A 27154-nucleotide genomic window follows, 5' to 3' on the forward strand; every position below is an offset into this window, starting at 1 on the left:
TGCAATTTCCATCTTCTGAGGAGAAGGGAAGAGGATTTTCTTCTCCTCAGTTCTAGCCACATCAGCCCAGGGGGGAGAAAAAATAACCCTCCGCCCGCTGATTGTCCCCTGCACCTTCTGTCGCAAGAGCCTCTTCCACAACAATGGTGGCTCATTAGAAATGCAAATGAGGCTCACCCTCTCCCTTGGCCACTTGCCACTGCTCCTACCGGCCGCCCGCCAGCCACTCCCTCCAGCCACCCCATCCATGCTGCTGTGGGTGCCAGTGTCTCACCACACTGTGAAATCAGACCAGAGACGGACGCTGTCAGTAAACACTCATATCGGAAACGCTCCTCTGGATGCTGGGCCCACCAGAGCCGTGTGCCGCTGCCATCTGCCTGCTCCGTGGACATCTTCCCATTGCAGAGCCCGCGCCGAGCCAGACTGTGACTAGACAGCCCCTCTCTGGGCACCCAGGGGCTATGTCTACACTGCAGGCTTCTTCCTCAAGAATGGCCGTTCTTGTGCAAAAACTTGAGGAACATCTACACTGTACGCGCGTTCTTGTGCAAGTAAATTACAGCAAAATGAAGGAAAAGGGCTTCTTGGGCAAGAGTTATTCCTCTCCCCATGAGGAATCAACCCTCTTGTGCAAGCAATGTAAGTCCAGCCATATAAGTGTCCCATTCACATGCCCAAACTTTCTCTGTACCTCACTCCCAGTTGCTGCCCTTCCTCAGGGCAGATAAGAGCTCAGGCGTGATTTTCAGAGCTCACCTCCCACTCTTGGAGGGAGTGGGCATAGGAGGCATCTCACCCTCTCCCCATGAGGAATAAGCCCTCTTGTGCAAGAGCTCTTGCACAAGAAGGTAGTATGAATGGGCAACAGGGTTTTTTTGTGCAAGAAATCCCTATGGCTAAAATGGCCATCAGAGCTTTCCAGCACAAGAAAGCGTGCACACTGCCACGGACATTCTTGCACAAAAGCACATGGCAGTGTGGACGTGCTCTTGCACAAGACATTTTGCGCAGGAACTCTTTTACAAAACAGTTCTTGTGTAAGAATCCTGCAGCGTAGATGTAGTCAAGGGTTGTTTGGGTTTGTTACGAGCACTGAGCTTTGTACAACAGCCAGGGAACATTGTGAAAATCCAAAACCTTCCAACCCTGGGTGTCCCTGGCCAGCCAGCGAGTGGCACAAAGGTTCCTGGAAGTGATGCCTTTGGGTAATTGGTAACAAAGCCCAACAGCTCAGGTGAGGTGGCCGAGTGGTTAAGGCGATGGACTGCTAATCCATTGTGCTCTGCATGCGTGGGTTCAAATCCCATCCTCATCGGGTGTTTGCAGCCCTTCCTCTTGCTTCTCCCAGACCTCTCTTCAGTTCAGTGCCAGCCCCTCCCACTGCAGCCTGGGGAAATGGGAAATCTCCAGAGACACTCCCAGCTGGGACCGTCCATCCCTTCTGCCCTCAAGGGGAAACCTCACAAAGGAGATTCCAGGCAGCCAGGCCATGGGGGTCTCTGACATGCCCCAGCCCTGCAGCCTGTCCCACCTGGCTGTTGCCGTGGACCCTCTGTGAGATCACTGTCTCCCAGCCAATGAGCTGAGGAGCTGCAAAAGTTCCTTATGATGTCACTGCTGCCTTGCAGGCTCATGTCCTGCCCCTGGCCAGCCCCTTGGCATGTGTGAGCTGCTCCCCCTCTGCCCCCGTCACTCAGGGCTGGTTCTGGGGCTCACACAGGGAACATCAGAGGCTGCTCAGGGTGCCACATGCCCCCAAGGGAACCTTTTAAATGTCAGGGCAAGCCAGGATCTATCCCGTCCCTTCCCCAAAACCCCACCTCTTTGCTGAGCCCCTGCCCGCCCCAAACCTTTCCATGGACTCTTGGTTACTAATGGATACTCGCCACTAATGACATAATTACACCCCAGCCATTTTGCTAGGGCTGCAGCTGGGGAGAAAATTTTAACTTAAATCATTAAATGATTAAGCGTTTGAACTGTCTCATGTTAGTTGATCAAACTTCATTTTAAATAAAGGAAAAACATTACGGCCAGCACAAAAGGTTTCGATGCCACACCCCTAGAGACTCTGGAACAATGAAGACACATGAGAAGAACCCAACTTTCTTCCTTTTGCTGAGACATGGATGGATCTAGCTCAGGTTTCACTCAGGGGGTCTGTCTGCATGTGAAGTACCTGTGACAGCCCCTGTGCTCCTCTGCCCCTCATCAGCAATGCCATCTACTTGGAGGAAAAGTTGTTCTGGGACTTACAGAAGGGACAACCTGGACAAACTTACACTGCTCAGGCACCTTCAATAGCTCAGCTGGCAGAGTGGAGGACTATAGCGTGTGTTTGGCCAGTGATCCTTAGGTTGCTGGATCGAAGGAGGGATTCTTTTCCCTCCAGCCTGGCCTTAGCAGAAAGCAACACACAAAAGTTCTTTTGGAACAATGGCCGTTATTCCACAATAACAATGCAAGAGTCTACACAGCAATTCTGTTATTTTGAAATAATTCTGAAGTATCAGACGGCTTATTCCCACTTCTGCAAACCTCATTCTATGAAGAATAACTCCTGTTCCAAATTAGCTATTTCGAAATAAGGCCTGTATAGCTGCGCCACTGCTGCTAGTTTGAACTAGTCCCTCCCCAGGGCATTCTAAGTTATTCTTCCCAGGGCTCTAAATCGAGACAGCTCGTCCACACTGGGGAGCCTGCCTCGGACTACTCTGAGGTTTCCCTGCAGTGTAGACGTGCTAGTTCGAAATAAGCTATTTTGGAATCACTATTCGAGACCAGCTTATTCCAAAATAAATGAGCCATGTAGTTGTAGCCAGAGAGATGAAGTAGCAAGAGGGAAACCAGAAGTGCAGAGGCCAGCCAGAAAACTGAGTATCCCAGGTACCCACACGTGTTGTACCATGTTGGCCCCATGGCGTAAGGGGCAGCTCTCCTGATTTTGTATTCTGCAATCTGAGTTCAAATCTCAATAGAACATGCTGGGGTGGGCTTGTTGTTGTGAGGTTTTTTGCACTGCATGTCTATGGTCTCTGCTGTGGGCTTTTTGCACAAGAATGGCTGTTCTTGTGCAAAAACTAGCCAAGTGTTTACCCTGCATGTGCATTCATGTGCAAGAAAATGTGCAGTAAACCATTGGAAAAGATGGCTAAAACAGCCATTAGAGCTTTCTTGCACAAGAGATTGTCCATGCATGCTCTTTATAAGGAGATAAACCACCTCATAGAGCTGGAAGGAGCCTTGAGAGGTCAGCTAGTCCTGTCCCTGTGCTCCTGGAAGGTCCAAGAACCATCCCTGACAAATTTGCCCCAGATCTTTAAATGGTTACCTCATGGATTGAGCTCATTACCCTGGATTTAGTAAACTAACATTCAAACAACTAAGCTATCTTGCCTTGCTTTGGTGATGAAGTGTATAGCAGTGTGGATGTGCTCTTGGACAAAAACTTTTGCCCAAAAAAGTTCTTGGGCAAGAACCCTGCAGTGTAGATGGAGCCTAAAGTTTTTCATATTTTTTGTTTTAAAAATATTTCAAACAGTTGTTCAATGTGCCCCAGGCCTGGAATTGTGCTGCAGCCGCCTCCCTCGCTACTGTTGCTGGCTCCATGTGCACTGGCCTTCTGTCTGGGTGCTGGCAGGGGGTTGAGACGTAGCAGGTACCAATGGGTAACAGGTGCCAAGGCGCATACAGAGACGCCAGCGTCAGCATCTCTGCAAGTGACCTCACTGTGCACAGCTCAGCTTTTAGGAAACACTCTCCTCCTGTCTGCGCCTAACACCAGAGTCACTGTCTGCTCCTGAGGGGTCCTGGCCCGGGGAAAATGGGAATTCCTGAGGACACTGGCCCTGTGTTGAAACATCTCACAGATAATATGGCAAAGAGGAAGCCAAATAGACTCTACATCTACAGGGAAACATCAAAACTGTCAAGCCAAATAGGACTTGAACCCACTGCTTTTTCCATTAGGCTACTGGGGGACACCAAGGATGAGAAAGAGACAGAAATTCGCTCTTCCAAATGCACATTCCTCAATTTTAGGTGCCAGATTCAAGCCCTTGGAAGGAGCCAGAAACACAGGGAGGGCTGATCACACCCCTCTGAAAATCAGCTCTCAGGAGGCACCTCCAACTGCCCCGAGAGTGTGAGTCACCCCCACACTAGCCATGGGTGAAACTCAACACCTTGACATCTCGTCTCCCTCCCAAAGCCAGGGGCTTGTTCCCACAGCCGCAGCCTCAGCAGGGAGCCGCACTGGCGCTCACTGCTCGTGGGGAAGGGAGCGGGTCCCACAGGATCTGGGGCTGGCGGGGAATGGGCAGTTGTCACTGAAGGGGAAGGATAAAATGCAGCCACGTTGCCGAGGGCAGGAGACATTGTGGGACAGCCCTGGGGGAGCTCTGCAATGTGACCCTGGCTCCCAAGGCAGCAAGTGCAGAATTCCCCTTGGTGAGCGCGAGAGGCTCCGACCGGCCTGGTCTGAATCCGGCTGACAGGCTGGACAACCCCGATGCTGGAGTGTCAGAGCCCCTGTCAACCGGCCTGTGTTTGTCCCCTCTCCCACCAGGCAGGGCAGGGTCCACGCTCCCAGCAGGGAGTTACAGGCGTGTCTCTCACAGACAGAGCACTGGGACGACCATGGAGCAGGACTCACTGGCCAGTGTGTGGTACCCAGGGACTTACAGTGGGAGTCAGAGCCCTGCCTGGCCAGTGCCAGTCACCTCTGCACCCGCTCCAGGTCTCTGGTTTCCTTCTCCCTAACAAGCCTCTCAAATCAGCCTTTTCCTGAATCAGCAGTTCCATGCGTGGCCTGGGGAGGCCTCTTCTGTGTCCCAAGAGGACATAGGAAAATGTGAGTGAAGGCCACAGCAAGGCACCACTGGGAGTTGAACCCAGGATCCCGTTTACAAAAGAGATACTTTAGCCAGCTAAGCCATGGTGCCTTCTACAGGACAGAACCTAAAACTGATCTATTCTATGGTCCCAGACAACACCTTTGACTCCCAAAGTGCAGCCATTTCCCATTTCCCCTGGCGGTGTCTGGCTCCCTAGGCACAGAAGGCTACAGCTCAGTGGGCAGAGGCTCTAACATACTCATCTCCCCTAGCCGCTGGGACTGTGGAGTTGGCCTTGAGATTTAGCGTTGCTCAGGGGAGGGAAAAGTGCAGCCAACACTGATCATCTGGATTGTAAGCCCTTGGGTCTCACAGTTTGGGTTGGAGAACCCAGGTGGGGGCCCGGCCTCCTTTAGGTTGGTCCCTTCCTGAGGGCACAGAATTAAGAGAGAATTCCTTTGCCTTGTAGCCATCTGAGTTGGCTATAGATCAAGTAACAATTTTTTTGTTCACAGATAAATATAGGTGAAGCTTTCCCGTAGTAATGATGGCCAAGTGGTTAAGCAGTTGGCTTAGAAATCCAAAAGTGTTTCATCGTGCAGGCATGAATCCTGCTCACAGTAAGGCCTGTGTTTTGATCACACTCCTAACAATGGCAACAAGCTTGGCTGCCAGCTGTTTGCACATCTGGAACCAGAAATATCCTGAGCCTTGGTTCTGTTAGCCAGTTTCTTTTCAGCTCACTGCAAACTGCCTCCCAGCTGTAGGTGAGGCTGAGTGTGTTTGAAACCAGCGGTGCCTGACCAATGTGCCTGCTTTTCCTACCATCCTCAATATGTACCTGGAGTCGGCTTCCTTCAGCTGAGCTTGGCCATGTCCCCACAGCAGGAAGCCAAAGGGAGCAAAGAGCAGAAGTGAAGGATGCTGGTGGGAGTGCCCTCTGGGTTTGATTTAGTGGGTCTTAGGGTTTGTCTAGACTACCTAGTTTTGTTGACAAAAGTAGACTTTTGTCAACAAAACTATACCAGCGTCTACACTACTGCTGAGTTCTGTCGACATAACGTTGACAGAACTCAGCAGTTTTGTCGACGCTGGTATACCTCATTTTACGAGGCATAACACCTTCTGTTGACAGAACTCTGTCGACAGAAGGTGTTATTGCCTATAACACTGCGTCCAGACTACGGAGTTCTGTCGACAAAGCAGCTTGCTTTGTCGACAGAACTCAATGTGTCTGGACGCTCTTTGTCAACGGAAGTTTTGTCGACAGTATCTGTCGACAAAACTTCCGTCGACAAAACGCGGTAGTCTAGACGTACCCTTAGTTAGACTGGCTGAATCAAGTTCCAGAAGATTGATCACAGCAATTCCTCTCCAGCTGGACGTGGTTCTTGTTCTTCTGTACAGAACAGCCAATGGGCGTTCAGATCTCAGCCTTGCTCAACTGATGGGAATAGAAACCAGACACCCAGCAGGTTTGAACTTGTTTCAGTTGAGGGACCCGTCTGCCTGGTTTATGTGCATTGGCACAAGAACACATGAGGGGTTTGCTGACATTTTAAGAATCCCTGTGCAATAGAAATCCATGACTGACACACCTGGAGGTGCAAATGTTTCACTTAGGATAATCAGCTTATTAAGGGGGCACTTGACATTGGACCAAGGACCTCTACAATCAGCACTCAAACACTACCACTGCGTTACACCCAGCAGTGGTTGTATGGTTCAGCCCAGTTTTGGGAACTTAGCCCCTGGCAGCACTGTCTGCAGGAGCAGGTGGTACCTCGCACATATGGCCATCAGCCACTGGGCCATAAATGTCCACATTCCACCACCTGCACTTCAGGGCCTGCAGAGACTCCTCCTTCGACCACAGCTCCAAGAGGGACTTTATCTGTGGCCCAGACCTTGACAGTGCCTGGCGTTTGCTGCTCTTTTCTTGGTCCTGGGACGTGTTCCTGGAGGGCCAGAGGGGGCGTGTGCCTGTGACATGGCTCTCTGAGAGGCAGGAAATGCTCAGGCTTAGCCAAATGGCCAAGAAGCAACGCTTTACGGCAAAAAACATGAGGACAGCTCTTGGGCCGGATCCCCGGGTGATGCAGAGCAGCCACTTTCCCACCTCCCTAATTTTCCCACAAGCTGCAGCCGCATGCATTGGTCGTGTAGTGGTGAACATAGCTGCTTTCCAACAAGTTGATCTGGCTTTAATTCCCAGCCAATGCGATGTGGGGAGGAAGCAGCAAGGTTCTACTTTGCTCTCGGAAAATGGGCACAAGTGGATCCTGCAGCCAAGGTCTCCCTCTCACTGCTTTTTATCCTCTCTGAGACGCAGGAATCACTCAGTCTTAGCCAAACAGCCAAGAAGCAACGTTTTACAGCAAAAAACACGAGGACAGCTCTTGGTCCAGATCCCTGGGCCAGCTACACTTTTCCAGTTAAGCTAATTCTGCTCCACCTGCAACTTGTCTCCAGTCAGTGCTTCTGCCACGGCCAGGCCCAGGAGGGCTGGGGCCCAGTCGCTTTTCACCACAACTTCATAGGAGGTCAAACAGGAAGGGTGTTACCCCCCTGGCCTACTGTGCTTAGCCCCCTGGCCTACTGTGTCTATGGAAAGGGGACAAGAGGACACACACTTGTCACTGGGGAACAGGGCGCATGGATCCCACTCGTTCCTGCAGTAAATGAAACAGGCTGAGCATTTTGCAGAGAACAGGCCATCACCCTGATGGGAGAGGCTCCATCATGCACAGACTCTGCGCAGGGCCAGACTGCTGGGAGGAGGCTCTGGCCATGGACTTTCCTCCCCTCTCTGTTACGTCCTGCACCTGGGGCTGAAAGGGACGTGGGCTGCAGACTGGTCCTGCCCAGCTGCCTTCCCCAGTGGGAGCAGAAAATGCTCATGGAAGGGCTCACACGTCCCCAAACATTGGCCTGAGGGTCTGAATTCTTGCTGCCCCTGGGTGCAACCAAATGCCCCTTCTGGGGGGCAGGATCCCCAGCTCACACCCCTCCTGTCACACTTGGTGCCAGAAGAACAAAGCTTGCAAAGGGACTTGAATTCCCTCCATCTCCCCTTGCTGCTGCACTAAAAGAAATCCTGAAACCGGCCCCTTCTCCTGTTACAGGAGAGATGGAAATGGGGCCGTTCCTTGTGGGGAAAGAAGTGGGTGTGTCAGGAGGGGGATTTGAGCTTAAACCTCCTCAAAGACCAGAACCCCCCATTAGGGGCAAGGAAGAGCCTTGAGTCAGGCACTTGAGAACACTTGGCTTGTTCTATGCTGTGATGGGGGTGTGAGAAGGTTTATTGCATGCATCCTCGCTAGCTCAGTTGGTAGAGTGTGAGACTCTTAATCTCAGGGTCATGAGTTCAAGCCCCATGCTGGGCGATGCTCTTTTTCAACTCACATTCTCAGTCTGCAAGCAATTGGCTCTCAGCTTTCACAAGGGCTTTAGGAAAAAAAAAGTCTAGTCCTGGGGTCCAGCTTGAGTAGAACCATAGAGAGAACCAACTGCAATTTCCATCTTCTGAGGAGAAGGGAAGAGGATTTTCTTCTCCTCAGTTCTAGCCACATCAGCCCAGGGAGGAGAAAAAGTAACCCTCTGCCTGCTGATTGTCCCTGTCAGCTTCTGTAGCTTCACCTCCTGCCACAGCAGCTCCAGCTTTGAGCTACAAATCTCAAGGGGCTGGTGAGGAAATGAGGAGCTGGCAGCTCTGGTTAGTGGCTTCTCTGAGAACAAGAGGTGGAGTGTTCACAAGGTGCATTCCCCTCCCCTGCAGAGCGGGGTGTTAGAAAGAGCTAGGAACAGAATAGTCAGCCAAGTTCCACCAGAGCCAAAGAGTGTTTCTGTTTCTGTGGTTATCACAGTTGCCTAACATGCAAAAGGTCCCTGATTTGAAACACAGGTTCTGCTCTTATTGCTGCTCCCCTGGGTGCCCAGGTACGTGCAGCTGCTGCTGACCAACCTGTTGATGAGCCCAACTCCCACGTGACAGAGTGGGGTGACATCAGCTGAGAATGCCCCTGGGTGCCAGCCTGGGGAAGGGAGATGAATCAGGCCAGGCAGCTGCTGGAGGCTTGTGCCTTGGCCTCCCCTGCCCTGGGAGGCTGGTGCATTGGGCCGGCTCTGCCTGCTGCCTCCCTTGTGTGACTTGCCCAGTGTCCACAGGCCAAATGTCAGAAAAGCCTCTTCCAAAAAAAGCAGAAGAAAAAGCTACACCAATTGGGTTTTGAAATTTGTGTAGGTTTTTCCAGAAGAGCAGTGTAGTGCAGACACAGCCTGAGTGTTGCTCAGCACTAGTAGGAGACAGGGAAGGACAAAATGGTCTAACGGCACCTGCAGCCTTTCAGAACCACCCCCAGCCTCAGCCCCAAGGACCAGCCCTTCCCTCCGCCCTCACTGGGGTCTGCTGGGAACTATCTGGACTCAAGCCCACCCCCATGTCAGCCTAAGGATTGCCTGGCCTGTAAAAGGTGCCCTGGAAATGAGCTAAAGTGACACTCATGGAACTTGAACCCACAACTTTTGAATAACTAGCTAGGCTCATATTATTCACTACAGCTTAAAAGTCCAACATGCTTTCCATTGCACCACAGAGCCTGATGCCTTGTGGAGCTGGATATCACCACTCTCTGCTTTGCAACATGGCAATTGCTGGGGGAAAAGAAAAGGGAGCCAGGTCTGTCTCTTTTGGGAAAGCAGGTAGGAAGAGGGAGGGGGCCACTGAGACCCTAACACTTAAAATATGGCATAAGAACTGAGCTGCATTTGGAGAACATGGGTATCAACCCCACTGCCACTCATATACTAAGCAAGCACTCTACCACTTGAGCTAATTCCGCTGCTTGCAAAAGACTTGCTTGCCCCACTCACCTTGTTCCAGAGCCCACAACTTTGGGGCTCCGTGGCATAGCAGAAAGCATGTTGGGTGTCTAAGCAGTGGTGTTTTGTGTGCGTTAGGCCAATCATTCAACAGTTCTGGGTTTGAATCCCACTGCAGTCGCTCTTAGCTGCTCTCTGATTTCCAGAGCAGCTTTCACAGAACAGGCTGGACCTGCCCCTGTTGCATGATGGGAGTGGCAGGGAGCTTGTGACAGGACCTCTCTGGGTGCGAGAGACGTGCCTGTAACTCTAGTGTCTGGCTCAGACACTCCAGCAGTGGGGCCGTCCAGCCCGATTCAGACCGGGCCACTCGGAGCCTCTTGCACTTGCCGAGGGAGATTCTGCACTTGCTGCCTTGGGAGCCAGGGTCACATTGCAGAGCTCCCCCAGGGCGTCACCAGGCCAGCCTCCCGCGCCCTCGGCAATATAGCTGTGTTTTATCCTTCCCCTTCAGTAACAACCAGCCATTCCCCACCCAGCCCCAGCCACTGTGGGACCCATTCCCTTCCCCAGGAACAGTGTGAGCACCAGCGCGGCTCCCTGATGAGACACTTCCCTGGTTTCGGGAGGGAGACGAGACGTCAAGGCCCATGACTCGGAGCCAGCTACAGATACCCATGGAAAGCTGATTTTCAGAGGGGTGTGATCAGCCCTTCCTGTGTATCTGGCTTCTTCAAAGGGGTTTCATCAGGAGCAAAAAGTTGAAAAAGGGCCATTTAGAAGGGTGAATTTCTGTCTCTGGGGGTGCCTTCTGTGTGCCCCAGTGGCCTAATGGATAAGGCACTGGCCTCCTAAGCCAGGGATTGTGGGTTCAAGTCCCACCTGGGGTGACAGTTTTCTCTCACTGCCAAAGAGCTTACCTTCTTCTGCTCTCTGAGACAGCTGGTAAGAATGCTCCCAAGTGGCTCTCTCCCTTGCTCCACAAAACCTGTTCAGGCCCCTCACGAGCCAATGCTGGTGTGAGTGCTAAAAGCCCAGGTATCCAAAGTCAGAATGAAGGGGAACATTTTGCTCCAGAAGGCCCAGGAGTGACAGACAGAGGGAGGAGGCTGTAGCAGAGCAGGGTCTGTCTGGAGACAAAGCGGAGCCTGAGGATAAGAAGGCCCATGAGAGGCAGCAATTCCAGAGCAGGGTGGGCGGGGGGCTAGTTATTTGGTCTAGCAAACTGACAGAAAATCCCCGGGCCCTGAGCATGGTTTAGGCGAAGCCCATGGGGCAGTTTGCCTGGTGGGGTTTGGAGACGTGGATCTTACACCTTGTAGTTTTCACCTTTGCAACATCCTCTGGCAAGGAGTTCCACTGAGCACAAAAATGCTTCCTTTTTAACTTGGTTACTTACCAGTTTCATTCTGTCACCCTGGTTCTTAAGTAGGCAAAAAAATAATTTCTTATTTGCTTTCTGCACCCCTGTCATCATCACATAAACCCCTGTCCCGTCGCCCCTTGCTTGCCCCTTCCCACGCTGAGAAGAACAACTTCCATGAACTCCTGGGAGCTGCTTTCCAAGGAAGAGGCATTTCCAAAATAGAAGATGGCCAAGCCCAATCCCCTACACAAAGCCCCAGGAAATACCAATGGAGATTTGGAAAGCTCCCTCTCAGGCAGTGCTACGGAATGGATCCGGCTGGCCATCGGGCTGACTAACGCCATCAACAGACGAGTCCCAGTGAGACTTCTCAGCCCAAGTGCAGAGACTGTGGAGTCTCCCACTCCCAGCCCAGGGGCAGAGGGGCAGCGTCCTGAGGAGACAGGTCCTGAGGCAGAGGAGACCTTTGAAGGGAACAGAAACAAGGGAGACGTGAGATGAGAGGAAGGGGAACAAGTTGCATCTTCTCAAGTGAGACGTGGTGGGAAACTGCTGGTTCCGGTGCAGACTCTTGCATTGTTATTGTGGAATAACGGCCATTGCTCCAAAATAACTTTTGTGTGTGGACAAAACCTGCACAGCCCAAGAAATGTGATTGGCAGCTCCTCCCCACAATCGTTTTGTCAATTGAAGTGCAGGGTTCTGAAGACCTTGGTTGCCTTCTGCTAAGGCCACGCTGGAGGGAAAAGAAAGGTTTGTCAAGCTAGAGTTGAACCAGCAACCTAAAGATCACTTGCCAAACATACACTATAGTCCTCTGCTTTGCCAGCTGAGCTATCAAAGGGTGCCTGCAAAACTTTACTTTGTCCAGGCCAACTTCTCCCCCAAGTAGATGACATTGCTGATCTGGGAGGGGCAGAAAGTTGGGTTCTTCTCATGTGTCGTTTTTGTTGCAGAGTCTCTAGGGGTGCGGCACCGAAACCTTTTGTGTTGGCCGTAATGTTTTCCTTTATTTAAAATGAAGTTTGATCAACTAACATGAGACAGTTCAAACGCTTAATCATTTAATGATTTAAATTAAACTTTTCTCCCCAGCTGCAGCCCTAGCAAAATGGCTGGGGTGTGATTATGTCATTAGTGGCGAGTGTCCATTAGTAACCAAGAGTCCATGGAAAGGTTTGGGGAGGGCAGGGGCTCAGCAAAGGGGTGGGGTCTTGGGGAAGGGATGGGATAGATCCTGGCTTGCCCTGACATTTAAAAGGTGACCTTGGGGGCATGTGGCCCCCTGAGCAGCCTCTGATGTTCCCTGCATGAGCCCCAGAACCAGCCCTGAGTGACGGGGGGAGGGGGAGCAGCTCACACATGCCAAGGGCAGGACATGAGCCCTGGGAGGCAGCAGTGACATCACAAGGAACTTTTGCAACTTTTGCAGCACCTCAGCTCATTGGCTGGGAGGCAGTGACCTCACAGAGGGTCCATGGCAACAGCCAGGTGGGACAGGCTGCAGGGCTGGGGCATCTCAGAGACCCCCATGGCCAGGCTGCCTGGAATCTCCTTTGTGAGGTTTCCCCTTGAGGGCAGAAGGGATTGAGGGTCCCAGCTGGGAGTGTCTCTGTGGAGATTTCCCCTTTCCCCAGGCTGCAGTGGGAGGGGCTGGGGCAGGCAGGGGTACAGGAGGGACTGGCACTGTACTGAAGAGAAATCTGGGAGAGGCAAGAGTGAAGGCTGCTAACACCCGATGAGAATGGGATTTGAACCCCTGCATGCAGAGCACAATGGATTAGCAGTCCATCACCTTAACCACTAGGCCATCTCACCTACGGAGCTAGGGAGGTTAGTTTCAAACTACCCAAAGCTAGCACGGCCAGGAACATTTGTGCCACTCGCAGGCTGGCCAAGGACACCCAGGGCTGGAAGGTTTTGGCTTTTCACAATGTTCCCTGGGCTGTTGTACAAAGCTCAGTGCTGGTAACAAACCCAAACACCCCCTGGCTACATCTACCCTGCAGGCTTCTTACACAAGAACTGTTTTGTGCAGGAGTTCTTGTGCAAAACATCTTGTGCAAGAGTACGTTCATACTGCCATGTGCTTTTGGGCAAGAATGTCCGTGGCAGTGTCCACGCTCTCTTGTGCTGGAAAGCTCTGATGGCCATTTTAGCCATAGGGGTTTCTTGCATGAAAAAAACCCTGTTGCCCATTCATACTACCTTCTTGTGCAAGAGCTCTTGCACAAGAGGGCTTATTCCTCATGGGGAGAGGGTGAGATGCCTCCTATGCCCACTCCCTCCAAGAGTGGGAGGTGAGCTCTGAAAATCACGCCTGAGCTCTTATCTGCCCTGAGGAAGGGCAGCAACTGGGAGTGAGGTACAGAGAAAGTTTGGGCATGTGAATGGGACACTTATATGGCTGGACTTACATTGCTGGCAAAGGACACTGCTCAAGCCACTTGAGCCGAGACTTATTTGTGGGTTGGTTCTGAACCCCAGGCGAATGCCACGTTACTTCTCACCCTCTTTCATTAAGAGTTTCTTTTCTACATTCAGACTCTGTGCTGGCAAGTGGGGAAGCATCACCTCCCTGAGGTACTCAGATGGGGGGGTGGATTTCCCAGGCAGCTGGGTGGGGGCTCAAGCCACTTTTGTGTGAGATGAATGAAGAGAAACCCCTAGACATCGAACCCAGCCCTGGCTGCTGCCAGCACTAGCTGGCAGAAGAGATACACTAGCAGGGGGACTGACCAAAGCAAAGGCCTCGCTATAAGCAGGCTTAGAACTTCTTCAGGGAAACCCTATTGGATTTCTAGTCCAACACCATGACCACTTGGCCACCACAGATGTGAAGACAGCAAAGTCCTAGGGCCAGGGGAACTGGCAGATAATCCCAATGCCCAGGCCTGATGTCACCTGCTACACAAAATTCACACAGCAAACTGGGCTCTTAGAACAGGCGAAGTTTGGGGGCCCGTTGCTGGGCCGTGGGGTGAAGCATCAAACCAGCCCCCTCCTGTGGGGCCTGTGAGTGTTGCTGAATGTTTGCCCCTGGAAATGGGAAACAAAAGGTCTGGGAGCCACACGGAGACCCTGCTGGGCTGAAGTCCCAACGACTCCACTTTGTCTTTGCCTGCGGGCTTGTCTGTCTGCAGCCTGGAAACCTCCTGGCTCCTCAGGCCACTGGTCTGGATGGAGGGTTACAGAAGTCGGAATAATGGAATCGCTGTGTTGACGCTCCCATTGTCATTGCAGTATAATGGCCGCTATTCCCAAGGAACGCTGCTGTGTAGATGCAGCCTCTGAGAAATGCTGAGCAAGGGCTCCTGCAATGCCAGGGGAGCCATTGAAATGAGGTCACTTCTCTAGATATAAAAATGAAGCAATGTCAGGAGTGGGATTTGAACCCATGCCTCCATTCAGAGACCAGAACACCCAAACTGAGGGAAAGACAGAACCTTGAGTCTGGCGCCTTAGACCACTCAGCCATCCTGACAGCTGTGCAAAAGCATTCAACCAAAGTTTTCTTACATGTGTGAGTTGCTCGGGGAGGCAAAGGGAGCACCTCTCTTTCCCCACCTAACAGCCGCTCTACAGCACAGCTGGGTTTATCCCCACTCACCCTCATCTACCGTTGTGAGGTGTTTTACAGGGACCTGACAGGAAACAGAAGAGAGGAAAACTCTGGCCGGCAGAATGGAAGCCTGGGATTGTCCTGTGCCAGGAAATCTGTGTCAGTGCCCTTAGTGATTCTGAGCAGGGTTGGTACTTGGGGTGGGGCTGGGAGCTGTTCTGAAAGGCTGCAGGTGCCGTTAAACCCTTTTGTCCTTCCCTGTCTCACCCCAGCGCTGAGCAACACTCAGTGTCGGTCTGAGCATCCGTCCTGCTCTGGGACGTGTCTCTGTGGCAGGAACCTGCCCAGGAGGCTCTCGCAGTGAGGCCCCTCCCTGGCAGCACCGAGCAGTGAGAGCTGAGTAAAGGGGGAGGCAGGCCCAGGGGGAGAAGGCTCCATGACTGTGTCAGAGGGAGGCTCTGCCCTGGCCAGTGGGGAATCGTTGCCTCTCCGAGGGGCCCAGGCCTGGTGGGTCATTTCCCCAGGTTACTGAGTGGGGGCTGGAGCCAGTTCTGGGTTGTCTCCTTCAACAGCCAAACTGAACCAATGGATCTTGTGCCGACCTGACACTGCGCTGGGCTAGTGCTGTGTGCGCCACGGAGCTTCCTGCAGGGCTGCCCACATGGGAGAGGGGAGGGGCAGTTTGAGTCACCCAGCTCTGCCCCTTCTGAAGGGCTTGTGAAAATGGCAGGTGCTGTCTTGGCAGTGAGGGAGAGGCTGGAAAGGGGCCCTGAGTGAACCTCTTGGGTCACAGCTGCTGTAACAATGAGGTAAGATGAATGACGTGGCAGATGAAAACTGAGGTTGGTTTCCCTGACTGAGAATTGAACCCAGGCCTCAGCAGTGAAAAGGCTGAATCCTAACCACTAGACCATCAGGGACACACAAGCAAGGTTTTCCTTACCTACACTAGCCTTTCACAGGCCACTTTCTGTCCCCTTCAGGACATGGGTCCATTTTCCATTGCCCAGAGGGGACAAGAACAGAAACCAAACAGAACATCAAAGCAGCCAGACTGGGCCATGCCAGTTGCCCAACTAGCCCAGGATCCTGTCTCACAACAGCAGCCAATTTCATTGTCCTGAGGGAATCCTCAGGACAGACACTTGTTAAGTGATCCCTCCCGTCGCCCATTCCCAGCTCCTGGAATACACTAACTAGGGACACCTGCCCTGTCCATCCTGGTTAAATGCCATTCATTGTGGCCACCAGGGCTTCAAAAGTTGAGTAGCTCTGCTTTAAGGGTTCAACCTCAAACAATGTAAAGCCAGATTGTGATGGAACTGGAAAGGAAAATATTTCCACTAGAAGGAAATTTTCCAAGGGGGCACTTGTATTTGAACCAAGGACCACTTGATCTGCAGTAAAACACTCTACCACTGAGCTACACCCCCACAGAAATTGGCATCTGCAGCTAATGTTGGGAACTGGACAAGGAACAAGAGACAAGAGGCTTTTGTGTAACTCACATCCCAGGTGCCACCCTTGGGCTTGGTCTCCACACTGAGCAGGTGGGTAGCAGGGGTCTGATGCTGTCACAGCTGCAAGGCAAGTCACCCACCTGGCCCCTCAGCTCCATGTGGGCAGCAGCCAGACAGTGTGAGTGGAACAGAGGGTCGTGGGGGGCGGGGATTTGTATATTTTAGGAAGGGTCCTGAGTCCGGGCTCCCAGCCACGCACCTTGGCAGAAAGACCAGCGGTCCCTGCACAAAGAGCATTGTGGGAATAAGAGTTGGGGCGGCAGGAAAGGGGCTGGCCCCTCAGCACCAGCGAGCCGGTGGGAGAAGATGGGAGTGAATCCTGCTACCTCTCATGCACAAAGGCAGCACTTTTCCAATGGAGCTAATTCTGCCCCACCTGCAACCTGCCTCCAGTGCTCCTGCCACTGTCTGGCCCAGGAGGGCTGGTGTCCAGCAGCTCTCTGCCCCAACGTGGCTGGTTTGGGGGAAAGCAAGTAGGAAGTGAGGGCCGGGGCGGGGGGGCTACTGGAGCCACTTAGCCCCCTGGCTGGCTCTGCTGGTAAAAGAAAAATTGGAAATTTCTACCCCCATTGAAGAATGTGGGCATTGATCCCACTACCTCTCACATGCGAAGCGAGCGCTCTACCACTTGAGCTAATTCCCCTGCTTCATGAATAATGGTCTTCTTGGAAGCTCTTCCCTTCTCCACAGAGACGTCGGCCTTCTAGGTCAGTTAGTCGTGGGAAAGGAGAAGGCTCCGAAAAGGCCTCAAGGGCAGATCTCAAGGAGACTCCCTGCAGCAAAGCCATGGGGGGTCTCTGAGATGGCCCCTGCCCTGCAGCCTGTCCCACCTGGCCATTGTCATGGACTCTCTGTGAAGTCATCACCTCCCAACCTCCTTTAGCCAATAAGCTGAGGGGCTGCAAAAGGCCCTTGTGATGTCACTGCCACACCCACCCCTGCCCTCCAGGGCTAATGTCCTGCCCCAAGCAGCCCCTTTGCATGGCTGAGCTGCTCCCAGCGGTGAAAGTGACACATTTCTTACAGGGACTGTTCTATTGGGCACCACCCTTTGGGCTGGGCAGGAGGGAGGGGGAGGCTCAAGGCAGGAAGTTGGGGGAGGGGTTGTGATAGGACAGTACCTGTAAGAATTAAAATGTGGAGTGTGGGAGGCTCATGGCAGGGATTTTGGGAGTGTGTGAGAGTTGGGGGGGGGACTCAGGGCAGGGGTGAGGATGTGGGAGGGTAGAGAAGTCAGGGCACAGGATCTGGGATATGGGGGAGGCTTGGGGCTGGGACTGTGTGTGTGTGTCGAGGGGATCCCTCTGCTCTGTGCTCCCTGAGGCCCTTTAACACACATGGACTGACCTGGGTGCAGGCCAATGAGGGGGTTTCAGTGAAGCTACATGTAAATGGATCCCTCTAGCAATCCCTGCCAGCCACACGCACAGGGGGAGGGACTTTAGCCAAGGAAGCAGAAGCAGCCACTCTGAGGGAGGTTTAGAAGCAAAGATGGGCTGCTGCAAGGATGGATGAGGGGATGTCACAGGGCACGAGCATGATAAGGGGACCCGAGAGGGCCCTGCTGCACCGAGAGACATGCCAAAGCCTGGGATTGAGCCAGGGACCTTTAAATGTTTCATCTAAGGCTCCGCACACTGAGCTGCCAACAAACCCGTCTGGCTCATTATTAACTGTCCAGGATGTTTGGCAGCCGTGTCACAGCCTGAGTGTTGCTCAGCACTAGTAGGAGACAGGGAGGGACAAACTGGTCCTTTCAGAACAACCCCCAGCCCTAACCCCAAGGACCAGCCCTTCCCTCCATCCTTACTGGGGTCTTCTGGGAATTGCCTGGATGCCAGCCCACCCCAGTGTCAGCCTAAGGATTGACTGGTCTGTAAAAGTGACTCTGGTAGGACTTAAACACACAACCTTTGAATGTCTTGCTGGACTCACATTAACCACTACAGCTTAGAAGTCCAACATGCTTTCCATTGCACCCCAGAGCCTCATGGGCTGGTGAGTTGGATATCTCCACTCTCTGATTTGCAGCATGGCAATTGCTGGAGGGTCTGTCTCTTTTGGGAGAGGAGGTAGGAAGAGGGAGGGGGCCACTGAAATTAAAGGATAGAGCTGTAATTGGAGAATGTGGGCATCGATCCCACTGCCTCTCGCATGCTAAGCAAGCACTCTACCACTTGAGCTAATTCCCCAGCCTGCAAAAGGCTTTGCTGCCTCACCCACCTTGTTCCAGAGCCCACAACATCCCTGCGAGTGCTACTTGTGAGACTCACACCTGTGGGTCGGCTAGCTCGGAGGTTTAGGACGTGGTGCTCATATCACACTGACGCGTCTTAAGAGCAAGCCCCTTATTTCAAGCTATAACAGGCTCGCTCTTCCGACGTCCCTGCATGCGGATTTATTTCGAAGTGCTGTGTAGCCAGCCCCAAATTACAAAATAAGCTATTTCAAAATACAGGCAGTCCCCGAATTACGCGGATCCGACTTATGTCGGATCCGCAGTTACGAATGGGGCCCTTCCTCTCCCTGGTCTCCAGGGAGAGGAAGCAAAGCGGCGGAACACGCGGCCAGCTGACAGCCCAGCAGATGCAGAGCAGAGCAAAGCAGATGCGTCTGGGCTGTCAGCTGGCCGCGTGTTCCGCGGCTTTGCTCTGCTCTGCTCTGCTCTGCTCCCCCTCCCTCCGGTCTGCAGACCAGGGGGACGGGGAGCAAAGCAGAGCAAAGCCACGGAGCCCAAGGGCAGCAGGATAGCCACAGCGCGTCTGGGCTGTCCCGCTGCCCCCGTGCTCCGCGGCTTTGCTCTGGACGCCTGTGGTACAGCAGCTGGGGCGCTGCCGGTTGGTCCCGTAGCGCCGCTCTGGGCCACTGGACCAACCCAGCAGCACCCCAGCTGCTCTGCCCCAGGTGTCTCCAAGTCAGCAGCTGCTGAAAATGACCAGTGGCTGACTACAGGAAGCCCCTGCCCCGGGCTTCCTAGAATCAGCCGCTGATCAGTTTCAGCAGCAGCTGACTTGGGGATGCCTGGGGTTCTTATGTTGAATCTGTATGTAAGTCAGAACTGGCGTCCAGATTCAGCCACTGTTGAAACTGATCAGCAGCAGCTGAATCTGGACGCCAGTTCCGACTTACATACAGATTCAACTTAAGAACAAACCTACAGTCCCTATCTTGTACGTAACTCAGGGACTGCCTGTAGGCGCATTGATTATTTTGAACTATGGGATGCACCCCTAGTGAGTTAGAGCTGAACTCTGCCCCCAGCTCCCTGCTCCACCCACCCACCTACCTACTGACTCCCTCGCTGCCATGGGGCTGTTTGCACTGGCCTTTTCTCTCTGTAGCCAGGCTTCAGCCAGGACTGAGACTCAGGCAGGAGAATGTGACCCGGCTCCCTGCACCTGGGCCCTGCATTTCTCATCCCTTCAGAGACACTTGCTAGTGGAGGAATAAATCACAGTCACGTGAGTGTAGATTATGAAACTTTGTAGCTATTGTTGCCTTGGAAACTCCCCACAGACCTTCCCCTGGGGTCCCGGGCAGCCCACTCACACTGCACAGCTTTCTTCGAGGTGAGGGTGCTGTGTAGACGTGCCCGTCCTGTTGAGGGCCAGCCTGCTGGGGGGAGGCTCTGGCCACTTCCTTTCCTTGTCTCTCTCAGGCTGTGTCTACACTGCAGGGCTACGTCTACACTGCAGGCTTTTTGTGCAAGAGCAACTGCTCTTGTGTAAAATCTTGCAGAGCGTCTACACTGAAGGCACATTTTTGCGCAAGTAAATTTATAGTGCAGCATCAGACAACAGGGCTTCTTGCACAGAAGTTATTGCTCTCCCCACGAGTAATAAGCCCTCTTGTGCAAGAACTCGTCCACAAGGTGGCAGTGTGGACGGGCAACAGGGGTTTCTTGCTCAAGAAAGCCAAATATCTAAAATGCCCGTCAGAGCTTTCCTGCACAGGAAAGCGTCCACACTGCCATGGCTGCTTTTACAGAAAAGCACTTCTCTTGTGCAACAGCACAAAACAGGGTAGATGTAGCCAGGGGGTGTTTGGGTTTGTTACGAGCACTGAGCTTTGTACAACAGCCCAGGGAACATTGTGAAAAGCCAAAACCTTCCCGCCCTGGGTGTCCTTGGCCAGTCAGCAAGTGGCAGAAAGGTTCCCTGAAGTGCTGACTTCAGGTGATTTGAAGCAAATTGTAACAGCTCAGATGAGGTGGCCGAGTGGTTAAGGCGATGGACTGCTAATCCATTGTGCTCTGCACGCATGGGTTTGAGTCCCATCCTCATCGGGTGTTTGCAGCCCTTTCTCTTGCCTCTCCCAGAGGTTCAGTGCCAGCCTCTCCTGCAACCCTGCCTGCCCCACAGGGGAAATCTCCACAGAGACACTCCCAGCTGGGACCCTCAATCCCTTCTGCCCTCAAGGGGAAACCTCACAAAGGAGATTCCAGGCAGCCAGGCAGTGGGGGGGGTCTCTGAGATGTCCCACCTGGCTGTTGCCATGGTCCCTCTGTGAGGTCACTGCCTCCCAGCCAATGAGCTGAGGTTCTGCAAAAGTTTCTTGTGATGTCACTGCTGCCTTGTAGGCTCATGTCCTGCCCCTGGCCAGCCCCTTGGCATGTGGGAGCTGCTCTCCCTCCCCCACTGTCACTCAGGGCTGGTTCTGGGGCTCACGCAGGGAACATCAGAGGCTGCTCAGGGGGCCACATTGCTAGGCCAGAGGCCCTCCTGTGGGGCTGTGAGTGTTGCTGTCCCTGCTGTACAGACAGGGCCATAGAGCCTCAGGAGGCTGCAGCGGTGGGAGACACTTCCCTGGTTTCGGGAGCTAGACGAGACGTCAAGTCCCATGACTTGGAGCCAGCTACCGATACCCATGGAAAGCTGATTTTCAGAGGGGTGTGATCAGCCCTTCCTTGTATCTGGCTTCTTCAAAGGGGCTTAATCAGGAGCTAAAAGTTGAAGAAGGGACATTTAGAAGGGAGAATTTCTGTCTCTGGCACTGTCCCACCTGACAAAGAATTTACATTCCTCTGCTTTCTGAGACAGTTGGCAAGGATGCTCCACAGTGGCTGTCTCTCTCTCTCCCTCTCTGCAGAAGCTGTTCAGACCCCTCACTAGCCAATGCTGGTGTCAGGTGCAGCTCTGAGTGCTAAAATCCCAGGTGTGCAAAGTCAGAATGAAGGGGATGCATTTTGCTCTAGAAGTGACAGCCGGGGGGAGGTGGCTGCAGCAGAGCAGGGTCTTTCTGGAGACAAAGAGGAGCCTGAGGATGAGAAGGCCCATGAGAGGCAAAGACTCCAGAGCGGGGGGGCTAGTTATTTGGTCTGGCAAACTGACATGGCCCAGTCTGGCTGCTTTGATGTTCTATTTGGCTGTTCTTGTCCCCTCTGGGCAAGGGAGAATGGACCCTCCCCGCATCCTGAAGTGGACATTAAATGGCCTGTGAAAGGCTAGTGTAGGTGAGCAAGGAGATGTGCTTTATGTGTCTCTGATGGTGTAGTGGTTAGGATCCAGTACTATCATTGCTCTGGTCTGGGTTCAATTCCCAGCCAGGGAAGCCCCTGGCAACTTTTACCAAACAACTCCATAGTCAACTTTCATGGCCTTAGTCAACTTTCTTGCCACATGTTACAGCAGCTGTGACCCAAGAGGTTAACTCAGGGCCCCTTTCCCACCTCTCCCTCACTGCTAAAAAAAGGGTCTAATGGTGCCAGCAGCCTTTCAGAACATCCCCCAGCCCTTCCCTCCCCCTTGGCTGGGCACTGTCTGGACTGAGGCCTCCCCAGTGCCAGCCTAAGGGCTCTGGAGAGGACAGGGCAGCTTCAGGGGCAGAGTCCTTTTTTCTGCAGTAGCTCAAACCCAGCCCCTTGGTTCCAACTAACTTTACTCCTCATTTTTTGCCCTCTGTGTCTCCCCCCCCGGTAACACAATCAGGACTTTTCCCTTGAAAGAACAAACTCTCTGGTTTTTATGTGGGGAATGTAGAACTGGGGAGGGGCTGGGGAAAGACCCTGGGAGGGGGGTGGAGGCTGGAAGGAAGGGCTAAGGCTGGCACCTTCCTCTGATGGTCCCACTGCTTCATATCAGGGGCCTCAGCAGCGCTGGGGGGTGGCTCCAGGGGGAGAAGCTGGTTCAGGGGAACTTGAGCTGCTGGGCCACTGAAGCAGGACCCCAGCAGCAGCCTCTGTGCAGGGCTCACACGCTCCAGGCCTCCCAGTCATATTGAGTCTCCCCATGTGGCTTGGGCTCCAGAGCCTGCCCCCCAGCTGGTGCCTTGAGGTAGCCAAAGCAGCAGCAGGAATTTGGGCATCAGTTGCCCTGCTTTTGGGGACAGGAAGCCAGGCCAAGGCCCTTTTAGCCACTGGAGCTGTACAGGCTGGAGCCTCCCCCTACCAGATCTCTGCCCTGCTTCCTGCAAAGCTCACATTTTTGCTTTTTTCTGCTTCCCTGTCCATAGCAGGCAGCTAAAGGAAGGGAAGTTACCAAACCAAACACCACTGTGGCCAGCATGGGGCTTGAACCCCTCACCTTGGCATTATTAGCACCACACTCTAACCAACTGAGCTAGCCGGCCTACGAAAGGGAAGTTCACCAGTGGCCCTTTCAAGAAAGGCACCTCCGGCAGCTGCAGGGACGTCTCTGAAGCTTCCAATGGCTCTTCTCTGACAGGGCCACTAGCGACTCACTGTGATGTGGGCTCACTAGTCCAGCTGGTTTGAGGTTTGGTCAAGGTGGCTGGTGGCCGGCAGACCCAGGGCAAAGAGGCAGCAGGAATCTCTTGCTGCCAGCACCTTGCCTCCCAGCTTCTTCCCTGTCAGCAGCAGCCTCAGCCCCTTTTGGCCACTGGGAAGAGAAGCAGGAATGGGGCCAAGTAGCGAGTCAGGCTGAGGGGGGCAGGCAAAGCTCATCTTGCCTTGCAGGGCCAGTGGCAACAGCTTCTCTCTTGTGCGCTGCTGAGGAGAAAAACACCCTGAGAGGGACCAGAAAGACCCATTTAAAAGATTGTTTGGGGGGGGTACCTGCTAGCGCCAGGCGGGCAAGAGTCAGAGCCTGGCAGCTCCTGGGGACCACACAAGAGACCACAAGGGTAAGCAGCAAGCTCCAGGCAGGTTAAGTTTTAGGGCCCAGCCCATCTCAGCCAGGCAGATCACAGCATCAGACTGAGCTCCAGGGGGCATTGGACACAAAACTCTCTCTCTGGGGAGCTTGTAAATAAGGAGCCCAAAGCTCATAAAGCCGGAGGGTTTTGCAGCAACCAACCCAGCCCCAGCGAGTCCCACTGACAGTTGAACTCAGATCACAGGATTCAGAGTCTGAGTGCTGCCCCTTACACCATGGGACCTACGTGAGCCAGCAGTGACTCAATTACGCTGAACTGGAGCCTCAGCTCATGCCCACTGGGACCAGCTTTGCTTGTTTCCTTCCACCCAGAGCCCCCTTCTTCTCCTGGGCTGCAAGGAGCCTCCCTGGGAAGCCCTGAGACAGGCACAGGACTCTGCCTCCCCATAACCAGCCCCACCCCACCCAACCGGCTTTGGCAGAACAAAGGGAGGGGGGCCTAGCTAGACCGCTCCCTTCTTACACACTTCAAAAAGTCCATTTGTAAACAGGCCAAGACCGTGTGGCCTAAAAGATAAAGCATCTGACTTTGGGTTGGAAAACTACAGGGTTTGAGTCCCTTTGCAGTTGTGTTGACTGTGCTTGTGGGTTCTGGTACCTCGTGCTTGGAAAGGTTCTTCGTAACGATATGTATCCATTGGAAGGCCTCTAGCTATTCAGCAAATCTAACCTTTACCATTCTGCAGAAAGGCAGCAATTAACTGTAAAGCCTGGGCTCACATTCCATCTAAATAGCATTTCAATAGGGTCACACTAGGCTGTGAGAAGGGGCTTGGATCCTAAGGACACCCACTGTCACCAAGTAAGAAACAGATCTCAGGATGGGTAGAGAAAACTTAGTTAACAGCATTTTGTCTGGCAAAAAACTGCTTACCAGTGTTTGTGCAATTGGCATTCTATGATTATTCTCCTCACTTTCCTATTGTTTGTCTGTGTGATCGCTGTCTGCATTGTAACTGTTTCTCTCTGCTGTATCATTAATGTTGCTGGGGGGAAATCAACAAAGGTGGTGCAGTATGATTGGTTAGGTAAATCATAATAGTATGTTAGCTTTGGTTAGTAACATTAAACTAAAATAATTGGTTAAGCAGGACTCAATTTTCACTCTATAAACTGGGGTCCAAGAAGGAGACCAGGGAGAAGAAGGAAAAGGGGAAAAGAGAAGAGGAAGAAGGAGGAAAAGGGAAAGGAAGGGAGAAGACCAAGAAGGAGGAGGGAAGACGTGGAAGCAGAACTCACCTCCGAGGCAGCCTCAGACCAGAGCAGCCAGGACTCCTCTGCATGATTGTTGAAATGGTTTGCTGTGTGAATTCTGTCAGGTGACGTCAGGCCTGGGCACTGGAATTATTTACCAGTTTCCCTGAGCTGTTAAGTCTCAGAGCTGTGATGGCTGAGTGGTTAAGGTGTTGGACTAGAAATCCAATAGGGCTCCCCTGCGCAGGTTCAAATCCTGCTCACAGCGAGGTCTGTATTTTGGTCACACCCCTTCCTAGGCCAACAAGGTACCCAAACTCTGAGACCCGGGAGAAGAACCTGCCAGTCCCATCAGAAGGGACACCTGGGCTATGTCTACACTCACAGCTTCTTCCATGAGTAATATGCAAATGAAGCTAAGTTTGGAATATTACTGAGCCTCATTTGCATAGCTAATGAGCCACCATTTTTTTCCAAAGAGACTCTTGCACCAGAAGGAGCGTCTACACTGCCCCTTCTTGCGCAAGAAAAACCCTCTTGCGCAACGCCGTTACACCTATTACTTTTCACTAAACACCATTATCAGACTACTCGGTGCACATTCCTACCTTCCTTTGTGCACACAACATACATGGGGCTCTAATTACTGGCCACCTGCCTTTCACACAGATCATTGATCCTTGTGACTTTCAGGTACATTCACATGGCAGCTGTTTAAACATAATGTGCTTCTATTGCATGACCAGCACCAGAGTCTCCGGTTGTGTCTACACTGTGAGTTTTCTCAGCAAAAGATGTGCTAATGAGCAGGGCTTGCCAAGCAGCGGGGAGCTCTGCTCGCCAGGCACGTGGTTTGCAATGGTTCTGCGCTCAGCGCACACGCAGATCGTTCTGCGCATGTGCAGATCGCTCTGCTCCAGCTCTTCCAGGATGTAATTATTTACATTCATGGGTGAGTAGATTACATTATTTGCTGAGCCCTGCTAATGAGGGTCTCTTTTACATGAGTCATGATCTCATTTGCATATTTTCTGACAAACTGGTTTTGCGCTGGGGTTGTTGTGCAAAACAAGTAGTATGGAAGTTTTCTTTTTGTGCAAAACCCCCTTTTTCTGCAAGATCAGGATACCTCTTTTTGGGAGCATAAGAATCTTGTGGGAAAAGGGGAATTTGTGAAAAAATGTTCACACTGCTTGTTTTTGCACAGCAATCCCATTGGCAGAAAATATGCAAATGATATCATGACTCATGCAATTGCGTCCCTCATTAACATATTTTTTACAGAGCAAACTTCTAGTGTAGATGTAGCCTCTGCGAGTCACCAGCAGTGGGGCTGTTAGTGTCGGCATCTTACTAATTGCACCATTAGGCTATGTCTTCACTCAGGTGGAGATCCTGGCTGCAATCCATCTTCCAGAACTTGATTTAGCAAGTCTAGCTAAGCCTCACTAAACCAAACCCCTAGGGCACCTCCTGCTGTTTGCTACTATCCTACTCCCACTGTAAGGGCACCACCAAGCTCAAATGAAGGTAAAATCAACTCCAGATCCATGTTGAAGAATGATGGGAAAAAAAGACCCATTGACCTGGCAACAAGGCACCACTGGGAATCGAACCCAGGATCTCCTGTTTACTAGGCAGGCACTTTAGCCAACTAAGCCATGGTGCCCTCCTTGAAAGCAGTTCTAAAACTGTTCTACTTATGGTTCCAGAAGCACAAAGTGGAATTGAAGTTTCTGCTTGTGCTCTTGTTCTTTCTTTTCACAGGCAGAGCCAGGGGGCTCCGTGCATCCAGAGACCCCCTCTCTCATCCTTCCTGGTCTCTGAAATAACCCACCCTAGTGGGGCACAAAGCTGCTAGAGATGAGTTGCACGTGGGTTAGTGCTCCCTTTGCACGTGAGAGGTAGCAGGATTCACTCCCATCTTCTCCCACCTGCTCGCTGGTGCTGAGGGGCCGGCCCCTTTCCTGCTGCCCCAACTCTCATTCCCACAATGCACTTTGTGCAGGGACCATTGGTCTTTGTTCCAAGGCATGTGGCTGGGAGCCAGGACCCTTCCCAAAGTATACAACTCCCCCGCCCCCCGTTCTGCTCACACTCTCTGGCTGCCTCCAGCATGGGCTGAGCTCAGGGGTCAGATGGGCGACCTGCCTTGCAGCTGTGATGACATCAGTCACCTGAGCACAAGTCTGCTCACAAAGCTCTACTGGGCCTCAGACAAGCAAAACCCCCCCTTAGTGAACCTCAGGACAAGGAAGACAAAAAGCCTGGAGCACAAGGACCTCCCAGCAACCACCCCAGCCCGTCCCACTGAGATTTAAACTCAGATTGGAGGATTCAGAGTCATTAGTGCTGCCCCTTACACCATGGGACCTAGACAGAAGGTCTGGGGTAGACACCTGGGACACTCAGGTCTCAGACTGGCCTCTGCTCTCCTGGCTTCCCTCCAGCTGCTTCATCTCTCAGGACTGTCTGGCTATGTCTACACGGCATGTTTATTTTGGAATAAGCTCTTCTGGAACAGTTTATTTGAAAATAGCACGTCTACATTGCAGGGAAACCTCAAAATGAGTCCGAGGAGGCTTCCCTAATGTAGACGTGCTACCTTGATTTAGAACCCCAGGTTGAATAACTTAGAATGGGGAGGGGATATTTTGAAATAGCAGAAGTGGAGCATGTACACACGCCTCATTTTGAAATAGCTATTTCAGAATAGGCATTTTTCTGCATACAGTGAGGTC

At 52.6% G+C, this 27154-nt stretch overlaps 11 non-coding genes across 11 annotated transcripts; 5 read left to right on the forward strand and 6 right to left on the reverse strand.

Moving 5' to 3' along the window:
* The first annotated feature begins 1236 nt into the window (after positions 1-1236).
* TRNAS-GCU (transfer RNA serine (anticodon GCU)) lies at positions 1237-1318 on the forward strand. The gene has a single exon. It is a non-coding gene; the product is annotated as a tRNA-Ser (tRNA).
* Positions 1319-8151: 6833 nt separating this feature from the next.
* Positions 8152-8224, forward strand: TRNAK-CUU (transfer RNA lysine (anticodon CUU)). The gene has a single exon. It is a non-coding gene; the product is annotated as a tRNA-Lys (tRNA).
* Positions 8225-10476: 2252 nt separating this feature from the next.
* TRNAR-CCU (transfer RNA arginine (anticodon CCU)) lies at positions 10477-10549 on the forward strand. The gene has a single exon. It is a non-coding gene; the product is annotated as a tRNA-Arg (tRNA).
* A 2212-nt stretch (positions 10550-12761) lies between these two features.
* TRNAS-GCU (transfer RNA serine (anticodon GCU)) lies at positions 12762-12843 on the reverse strand. Its single transcript has one exon. It is a non-coding gene; the product is annotated as a tRNA-Ser (tRNA).
* A 1556-nt stretch (positions 12844-14399) lies between these two features.
* On the reverse strand, positions 14400-14509 carry TRNAL-CAA (transfer RNA leucine (anticodon CAA)). Its single transcript has 2 exons — positions 14472-14509; positions 14400-14445 (listed from the first exon to the last, which is right to left on the reverse strand). It is a non-coding gene; the product is annotated as a tRNA-Leu (tRNA).
* Positions 14510-15435: 926 nt separating this feature from the next.
* On the reverse strand, positions 15436-15507 carry TRNAE-UUC (transfer RNA glutamic acid (anticodon UUC)). The gene has a single exon. It is a non-coding gene; the product is annotated as a tRNA-Glu (tRNA).
* A 441-nt stretch (positions 15508-15948) lies between these two features.
* Positions 15949-16020, reverse strand: TRNAC-GCA (transfer RNA cysteine (anticodon GCA)). The gene has a single exon. It is a non-coding gene; the product is annotated as a tRNA-Cys (tRNA).
* Positions 16021-20310: 4290 nt separating this feature from the next.
* On the forward strand, positions 20311-20392 carry TRNAS-GCU (transfer RNA serine (anticodon GCU)). The gene has a single exon. It is a non-coding gene; the product is annotated as a tRNA-Ser (tRNA).
* Positions 20393-22600: 2208 nt separating this feature from the next.
* On the reverse strand, positions 22601-22674 carry TRNAI-AAU (transfer RNA isoleucine (anticodon AAU)). Its single transcript has one exon. It is a non-coding gene; the product is annotated as a tRNA-Ile (tRNA).
* Positions 22675-24599: 1925 nt separating this feature from the next.
* TRNAS-AGA (transfer RNA serine (anticodon AGA)) lies at positions 24600-24681 on the forward strand. The gene has a single exon. It is a non-coding gene; the product is annotated as a tRNA-Ser (tRNA).
* Positions 24682-26008: 1327 nt separating this feature from the next.
* Positions 26009-26082, reverse strand: TRNAT-AGU (transfer RNA threonine (anticodon AGU)). Its single transcript has one exon. It is a non-coding gene; the product is annotated as a tRNA-Thr (tRNA).
* Positions 26083-27154: the final 1072 nt, after the last annotated feature.

This window comes from Pelodiscus sinensis, chromosome 26 (genome assembly GCF_049634645.1).
Source record: "Pelodiscus sinensis isolate JC-2024 chromosome 26, ASM4963464v1, whole genome shotgun sequence".
NCBI classification, from domain to species: Eukaryota; Metazoa; Chordata; order Testudines; family Trionychidae; genus Pelodiscus; species Pelodiscus sinensis.